The 7,989-nt window shown below is 33.9% G+C and overlaps 1 long non-coding RNA gene across 1 annotated transcript; it reads left to right on the top strand.

Annotated features, from left to right (window-relative positions):
- Positions 1-937: 937 nt before the first annotated feature.
- LOC132745957 (uncharacterized) lies at positions 938-4,828 on the top strand. Its single transcript, XR_009627923.1, has 3 exons — positions 938-1,088; positions 2,607-2,811; positions 4,667-4,828. It is a non-coding gene; the product is annotated as an uncharacterized LOC132745957 (long non-coding RNA).
- The last annotated feature ends 3,161 nt before the right edge of the window (positions 4,829-7,989 follow it).

Here is a 7,989-nt window from a genome sequence, read left to right as displayed (position 1 = left end):
AAGTTTGTTTTGGTAAAAGTAATGAAGAAAGGATAGAAAATATTTGAAAATTTGAAACAATATGCGAATCAAAATTATAATTCATATCTTAGAACTTAGACAATTTTAATAAAAGCTATTCTGTATGACTGCGAATGGCACATTTATGGACAATATCACCGTCCTCTCCAAAAGCTGTGTAATAAATGTACTTTTTATAATAAGCGGAATTTAAAGACACTTTTGTGTAAATTAATACGGTGAAGTTAAAGGGCTTTTCTAATTAATACGGTGAAGTTAAAGGGCTTTGTATATTAATACGGTGAAGTTAAAGGGCTTTGCATATAAATACGGTAAAGTTAAAGACTGGCTTTGTATATTAATACGGTGAAGTTAAAGGGCTTTGCATATAAATACGGTGAAGTTAAAGGGCTTTGTATATTAATACGGTGAAGTTAAAGGGCTTTGTATATTAATACGGTTAAGTTAAAGGGCTTTGTATATTAATAAGATGAAGTTAAAGGGCTTTGTATATTAATACGGTGAAGTTAAAGGGCTTTTCTAATTCATACGGTGAAGTTAAAGGGCTTTTCTAATTAATACGGTGAAGTTAAAGGGCTTTTCTAATTAATACGATGAAGTTAAAGGGCTTTGTATATTAATACGGTAAAGTTAACGTGCTTTGTATATTAATACGGTAAAGTTAAAGGGCTTTGTATAGACAACACGTGTATATTTATAAGGAAATTGAAAAAAAAATAATTACAAAATATCGGTGAGTGAAAACGAAAGCGGTACATGAAATACCGCTTGGCACCTTTAAAACGGAAAATGAACGGGTTTTTTACCCACTTCCCCGTTCATAAGCTTTGTCTAATTTCATATTCATATTACACACTTATAGTATAAAATATATATAATTTCCACTGTGTTGTGTTGTATCCGTAAAAAAATGTTCATTAGCGGGGATCTGAAGTGCTTGTCAAGTATATACTTTTGTGCTAAAACGACTAATATTTCGCTGCTGCGCAATAGATAAAGTGTGCTTACGGGAACAGATTTGGCTGTAATCATTTATGTACGATAACTGATCTGACATAGTCAAATATGTAAGTACTTGTTTTCGTTTGCTATGATACATTATGAAATTAAAAGATTGACTGCCTATTACAATAAAAAAAAAATGTTTCATTCTTTGTATTATTAATGATATAATGATGATGAGTCCATGTATAATAATAATGATGATAGAATGATGGTGATAAGGATGATGATGATGATGATGATGATGATGATGATTTTATTATTATTATCATTATTATTATCATTATTATTATTATTATTATCATTTTTATTATTATTATTATTATCATTATGATTATTATTATGAGTATCATCATTATCATCATCATCATCATCATTATCACCATTATTATTATTTTTATTATTATTATTATTACTTTTTTTCTTCTTTTTTCAAAATTGACTAAACTATAATTGTGTAACTGATATTTTGAAATAAATAAATGAAGGTAATTTCACATGTTAGTTTTTTTACAAAGGTGATATCCAAGTTTTCAAAATACGCGATGGAGGTTTATAAGTTATGTTAAGTGTATAAAGTATAATTTACCATTTCATACTATCGTATGAGACTCGACAAACATTTTAATTTATTGTAATAAGTTTAAAATTGGTATGTTAAATATGATTATTGTGCATGAATGTGTTGATTTCATGCGCGTGGCACGTTACTGTTACTGACTTTACTGCCCTCACCAGGGCCTTTAGGTTGTTATAGAGAAAAAAAATGTCTGAGTTCTTTCTCAAACCTCAGGATTTACATTGGTCAGCGTACAATTTGTGGCTGTTTCTAACCATAAGTTTGAGCCCAAAGAATTTATTCATTGGACTACTAGACGCAATCCATCAATCTCCCTAATCATGCTTGCTCAACGCACATCTTTAGCACCATAGGTGCCTAATTGCTTCAAATAAGGTGTGCGATTTCCGATGCTTGTATTGTGTGCTTAACCATAGGAAAATGAATGTAGGCGTTTTTAACGACACATACAATCTGTCGTGTAATCGAACGTCATTTGTCGTATTTCCGCTTTTTCGCGTTCTAAATACACGATGACTTAGAGACTACAAACTATAACTTTGTCGTCTGTTCGCATTTTCGCTTTTCGAATTGTTACATTTTCGCAATGTAACAATGCGAAAAAGCAAAAATCAACAATGCGTAAATGTAAAAATGCGAAAATGCGAAACTATGACAGAAGGAATACGAACATACGACAGATTTAATGTATACTTGTTATTGTATTTTCGCTTTTGTGCCTCGAAGTTCCGAAATGTTGACCAACTTTGTCGTCCCTTTGTGTTTTTACTTTTTCGCTTTTTGAGCAGAAAAAGCGAAAATAAGAAATAGCGCAAATTAGCCACAATACTCACGAGATGCTATGTTGGAGAAGACGTGACAGTGATATGATTCACTTTTCAAGATAAAAGTACTGAAATACTTAGTTTGAAACAACAGAATTGTTTTTGGGGAACTTATTCCGACAAAAAGGCTGAAGGCTTCTTTAAATGAACAGCATATCAAATCAAATTTATTGTTTCAGTATTTGATATTCTCAAAAAAGAGCAAGATGGATAAACGGACTATCTACTTCATATGCTATGTGTTTCTTCTCACCATGCCAACACTAGTGCTGTGTTGGAACCAGCAACCGGAAGTAGAGTCTTTGACAAACATTGCGCAGGACGAAGAGGAACCAGCCATACATCGCCGCAGTGTGAATCGCCGTCGTGGTAGATATCGTCCTGGTATCCTTTTGTTTAAAATATGAGCCGTGTCACGACAAAACCAACATAATGGGTTTGCGACCAGCATGGATCCAGACCAGCCTGCGCATCCGCGCAGTCTGATCAGGATCCATGATGTTCGCTATCATTTTCTCTACTTGTAATAGGTTGGTTAGCGAACAGCATGTATCCTGATCAAACTGCGCGGATGCGTAGGCTGGTCTGTATCCATGCTGGTAGCAAACCCATTATGTTGGTTTTGTCGTGACACGGCTCATATGTTGTACGACCTTTAACATATTTTTCTAAAATCTTTTAAATTACAATAAAATAAGAAGAAATAAGCTTCTAGGTGTTGAACTTTTTCTCTTTTGAAAACTTGATTATATTATTTCTTCGGGTAATCTTAATTGTCACGATTTTTCTTCCCAGTATATTCATTTTACTTTCCAATCACAAGTAGTTAGTTGCAAAATTTATGCTTTATTCATGGAGCACATATCATCCTCGCCTGATAAGTTTGATATCAAATGACACAAGCGTATTTTAATTCATGTTTATACTTTTCAATATATATTTAAGTTCCATAACTCACAACGGAGCACGAACTGTAAAGAGAACATTCGGAGTATGCGAGGCCTATCATGGTTTCAATTATATGTTTTTATGCTCTCCAAAAGTAGAGGATTTAGTCGTCGTTTTGTCTATCCGTCCGGATGTCCGTCTGTCAGACCCCTTTTCTTGTTCGGAACATTGCTCTGAAACAACAAATGACCAGAAACTTTGTAGAATGATCGATCTCATTGGATACATGTGCAGTGTAAAGGAACCGTAACTCTGCCTTGACTTATTTTGGAGTTTTTGCCCTTTTGTTTTTTTTTCATTTTACGATGGGATATAACTCTAAAACTATAAGATATATCAACAAGGGACCTAGTTGGTAGATAGCTCTCATTGGGTACATGCGTAGTTCATTTTTTAAACTTTGAACTTTGTCAGGGGACATTACTGTGCAACTGTAAGAGATATCAACAAGAAAATGTGTAGGTAAGTATATCTCATTGGGTAAATGTGCTGTGCAAAAAAAATCCGTAGCTTTATCTTGGCTTATTTTGGAGTTATTGCTCTTTTTTCAATTTTACACGTTGAACTTTGTCAGGGACATAACTCATAATTCACAAGAGGTATCAACAAGAAACTTTGTAGGTTGGTAAATGTTATTAAATTGAAGTGCAGTGCAAAAGAATCGTAACCCTGCCTTGCCTAATTTTGGAGTTATAACTCTTTCCCTATTATACAATGCGAATTTTGTCCGGGACACAACTCTAAAACTACAAAAGATATCAACAAAAAGTCATTAATTTGAAGTCCAATGCGGAGAACCGTAACTCTGCCTCGATTTATTTCTGAGTTATTGCCCTTTGTCCATTTTTAAACTTTGAACTGTGTCCGGGACATCACTCTGAAACTACAAGAGGTATACCTTTCTGTGTCCAAAACCTTTTTGGGGAGCATCACCAGGTTCAACCGGCTGTTATATTTAATTCTTAACTAAAGGGACCTCAGTGGCAAAGTGGTTAGGCTCGTTATCTTCAAATCACTTGCCCCTCACCACTGACGGTTCGAGTCCAGACAGAGACTTTAGATGGTGTCATGTCAGGAAGCTGTGTTTGACCACATTCGTAACGAATCACATTAAATATTCGTATTCGTAAAAGGTCAAGCTAGCTTACGTTGGTTCTTCTCATGGGCCTGTTGCTCATGTCTGAAATAATCCACGGAGGGGCACCTGATGTCTTCCTCCGCCATAAAAGTTAGAAAGTTGACATATGTCTTTTACAGTGTTGGTGCAAGAAAAACCTTAACAATAATCCAGTTGTTTACCATTGCGTGGAGGGTAGGGGTAGGTGTCGACTATTCACGTGCCTGCGTACAGAGTATGAACAAGTGTATGCCGATATTGAGTGCCCAATAGCCATCTACAAGTGTTGCAGACCCTACTATATGCCATGGCAGTTACGTTTTACTTTATTCATCATATGAGCCGTGTCACGACAAAACCAACACAATGGGTTTGCGACCAGCATGGATCCAGACCAGCCTGCGCATCCGCGCAGTCTGATCAGGATCCATGCTGTTCGCTATCAGTTTCTCTAGTTATAGGGTTTGTAAGCGAACAGCATGGATCCTGATCAGACTGAGCGGATGCGCAGGCTGGTCTGGATCCATGCTGGTAGCAAACCCATTATGTTAGTTTTGTCGTGACGCGGCTCATATACTCATTTACAAGCACTGAAAATATATGTTCCTTAACTCTTTAACGTATAGTCTATCGGCGAAAATTAAATTCTGTAATTAAAAAGAACGATATCATTAAATTATACTTATAACTGAAATATTGAATAAAAATTCTGAAATAAAATGCGTAATTTGTGTTTCCGTATTTTCACTGTAAAAAGTTTTTTTTTCACTGCAGTAAAACATATTTTCCGTATTTCCACTGGCTTCACTTTCTTCTAAATTTAGCCAATACACAAAATATATCGGGGAGCCTTTCAAATTGTAATGTTGAAACACAGAAAAATGTATATAATAAACAGAAAGTTAAAGTGTTTTTTTTTTCTATAAATGCAGAATTTTTCTTCATCCTGTGGTATGACAATTATCATTATACAAGATGCAAAAAAAAAGAAAAGAAACTGATATTTTAATTATATAAGTTGATTTTTTTTAGTATTTAGAATTAAAAAAACACTAGGCTGTTATATTATTATATATCAATACATTTTTCTAATCCTCATTGAAAGTGTACTGAATATAATGGGTCTGTAAGAAAAAACAAAAAAAGTTCCAAGCCATGCGATAAGCACATATAATGATGGTGAATAGATGCATGTTCTATAACTATGTACACAGTCATAGCAAGTATTGTGCAAGTGTTGTCTCCCTTGAACTTATAATATCACACACTACGGAAGTTTACAGATACATTATTTCATTTTATAAATTGACAATTTCAGCTTCACGTTTTTCGTACTGTTAGTACTTATGAATTCAAGATACAATCCTTGTGAATTAGCGAATTCATAAATTTGATGAATTCCTCGAGTCGGTCTTTCGTATGAAACCAAATGAGTGGTAAAATTGGGAAAGAAAAAAACGAATGTTAATGCAAACGGGTTTTAATAATAATAAATGTTATATTAAACAATGAAAATGCACATAAGCTTTTAACGTTGAAGAAGAGTTACTTCCCTTACCGGATGTGACGTAAATGGGGATTATTCTATACTTTAAGCTAATCGAAAATTAAATGCACACATTATCAATAAAAAAAAATATAGAGTTATTTCAAACGGTAATTCTTTCAGATCTTTAATTGAATTTTCAGTTTTATTAATAGGAATTTTATTATCAGCAATAAGGGGTCGGTCGAAAAGCAGACTTTACTGTATTTTGTTTTGTCTAGGACGACGGCCAGAAGCAGGAACATATACATGAACAACTACATCATTACTTGTCAGTTGTAGTTGGGAAGCGAACCCGGGTCTCCTAATTGTCGACCTGTTATATCGATATTCGGGTCGATGCAGACGACAGTTATTCATACGGACAGACGCATAAAATCGTCTAAAATCGAATCTCCAAATGCGCATGATTTGCCAACTGTTTAATGCCAGGTAATATACAGTGGAAATAGTTCCCATCCATTATTAATATCGGATTATTTTTCTTCGCGCTCTCATAATAAATTAATGTCATTCGACTTCTCGAATATTTTTTCAGTAACCTCGGAATACACTTGAATTATCTCCCCTTATCTACGACCGGTATATTAATGACACATTGTTTCAGCGAAAATATTTTCCATTATCTAAGGTCCCGACCTCCGTATCTTGTCTGCTCCCTACGTAGAATACCTGACGTGGGAAAACGGTATGCCTCGACATATTTTCGAACATTTTTTCGAAGGTCTGAGGTATGTCACCGGTGAAGATGTAAAAAAGAATCTCGACAACAACAACGACAAGGAAAAAAAACGAAGCGTTCGTTTGAATGTACCGAAACTAAAGGGGCAATGATAAGATTGACAAGAAAGTCATATGCTATTCGAAGTTCACATGCATAAACATTAAAAAGACGAATGAAAATATACTAGTTTGAAACTGTTGTCTGGAACATATTACAAATTATTTTTTTCCCCGAAACTTGATCATAAGTGTCGCCATTTTATCAGGTATGTGTTTGAGTTTGTTTTGGCAGATACCAGGTTCAAGTAATTTTGTGGGAGTGTGAAAGTTACCACACCAAAAGCCAAACCCATCTTAAAAATATGTTTTTTTAAGAATATATAGATTAGAAAATTAAATACAATTGGTCAAACCTTCATCTAGAATATTATTTTAAAAATCCGTGAATTAGAAAAAAAAAAACAATTACGAATACTTTCAAAATGTCCGGGTTTTTTTTTTTAAATTATTTGCGTCCACGCCGAAGCGCGACGCCCCTTATGGAATGAAATCATATTTTGTGAAAGGGCGACAGCAACTTCTCGGACCTTTTCGTCGGTCATAATAGCCGATCATTCCGATTGGTATGAGGGCATTTGATTATCAAAAATGAAATGTCACGAACAATGAATAGCAACTGGAGAATTTCGGAATGCAAACATATTCAAATGAAATAATCTTTTCTGTCAATTAATTGCGCTCTTCGTACTATATATAAAATGACAACAACAAAAATTAACGAATAATTCCCATCGGTAATTCTCATAGGTCATTTCACTATTTTAAAGGGGTATAAATTTTAAATCTATATCTTATGAAATATTTTTATAAAATTTATCAGCGGTAAAATTGATTTGGTTTTATTATGATATGGTTGGTTCCCAATAAAGTTGTAACATATAATTATGTCTCTATTATTTAACACAGATGAATAATGTACAAAAACAGGAACAAAATGTTATTTTGCTCTTTAAAGTAGACTTTTATCTGTTAAGCAATGATTTTGTGCATACGCCACTCGCTTTAAGGGCAATTAATTACCATATTTATTTCATACATAACAAGCATTCTGGCAGTATTCTTTTTTAAGATCAAAACAATAATTTTTGTATAAGATATATAGCTTTTTTTCTACACTTTAATGTAAAGTCCTTAAAGAAAAAAAATATGCCACAGGCAAACATGAACC

This window comes from Ruditapes philippinarum, unplaced genomic scaffold (genome assembly GCF_026571515.1).
Source record: "Ruditapes philippinarum isolate M1 unplaced genomic scaffold, ASM2657151v2 ctg5184_1_1_1_1, whole genome shotgun sequence".
Lineage (NCBI taxonomy): Eukaryota > Metazoa > Mollusca > Bivalvia > Venerida > Veneridae > Ruditapes > Ruditapes philippinarum.
This window is presented reverse-complemented; position numbering and strand designations above follow the sequence as displayed.